The 1,249-nt window shown below is 46.0% G+C and overlaps 1 pseudogene; it reads right to left on the bottom strand.

Moving 5' to 3' along the window:
- Nucleotides 1-257: 257 nt before the first annotated feature.
- Nucleotides 258-1,249, bottom strand: part of LOC126504537 (histone H2A.V-like) — a 9,832-nt pseudogene continuing 8,840 nt past the window's right edge.

Raw genomic sequence — 1,249 nt, 5'->3', positions numbered from 1 at the left:
TCTTTAGAATTTTTTTTCTTTAATTTTTAAATAAAACACGAGGGAGAAACGTGGCCAATCAACACATGACCATGACCACTGGGAAAGGGATTTATCAAACTTCTCAAATCTAAAAACATACAAATGTTTCTTTTATCTTGTCTACAGCAATTGTCTATGCTTTTCCACTGAACTATTCTTCAAGTTTCCCCACAATCCCACAGGTGTCCACTGTCGAGCTACAGACAGTAGCGGGGATCACGTGGTTAAATCACTTCCTAAGCAGTTTTCTGCTGTCCCTTCTTTCCAATCAGATTTGTGGATGTGCGGGATCACACTGCCCCCAGCTATGGTAGCCTTTATGAGTAAATCCAGCTCTTCATCACCTCGGATTGCAGGCTGCAGGTGACGTGGAGTGATGCGCTTTACTTTGAGATCTTGAAAGCATTACCTGCCAACTCCAGCACCTCAGCTGTGAGAATCGCGGCACTGTACACAGCAGCAGTGGCTCCCACCCGTCCATGGCTTGTGGTGCGAGTCTTCAAGTGTCTGTGGATCCGGTCCACAAGAAACTGTAGCCCAGCTCTCTGTGAATGGGACACTGCCTTTGCGTTGGCTTTCCCACTGTCTTTCCCAGCTTTGCCTCCAGCCGTGGTCTCGGCCACATGATGCACACTGCCGTCCTGTGACGCCCAATGCTGCCCAATGTGGCAGTGGCTGCTCTCACAGCTGGACCACCACTGCCGGAGCCGGACAATGCCCCCACCCGCCTCGCCTAGAATTATCTATTTTTAAATAGGCAACTAAATATTTTTAAGAGTTATATATATTTTTTTTAAAAAAAATATAGGTTGAGGAGCTGGAGAGATTGTTCAGAGGTTAAGAACACTGATTGTTCTTCCAGAGGGCCTGAGTTCAATTCCTAGCAACCACATGGTGGCTCACTACCATCTGTAATGAAATCGGGTGCCCTCTTCTTGCCTGCAGGCATACATGGAGGCAGAACACTGTAAACAAAATAAATAAATATATAGGTTGAATTTACTGGGTCCATGGGTAGGTTGATCCCGAATTTCCTGAGAAACCTCCACACTGCTTTCCAGAGTGGTTGCACAAGTTTGCATTCCCACCAGCAATGGATGAGTGTACCCCTTTCTCCACAACCTCTCCAGCATAGGCTATCATTGGTGTTTTTGATTTTCGCCATTCTGACAGGTGTAAGATGGTATCTTAAAGTTGTCTTGATTTGCATTTCCCTGATCGCTAAGGA

Source organism: Alexandromys fortis, unplaced genomic scaffold (genome assembly GCF_014885135.2).
Source record: "Alexandromys fortis isolate MF-2015 unplaced genomic scaffold, M_Fortis_MF-2015_v1.1 scaffold_12, whole genome shotgun sequence".
Lineage (NCBI taxonomy): Eukaryota > Metazoa > Chordata > Mammalia > Rodentia > Cricetidae > Alexandromys > Alexandromys fortis.
Note: the sequence above shows the minus strand (reverse complement) of the source record. Positions and strands in the feature narration are given on the sequence as shown.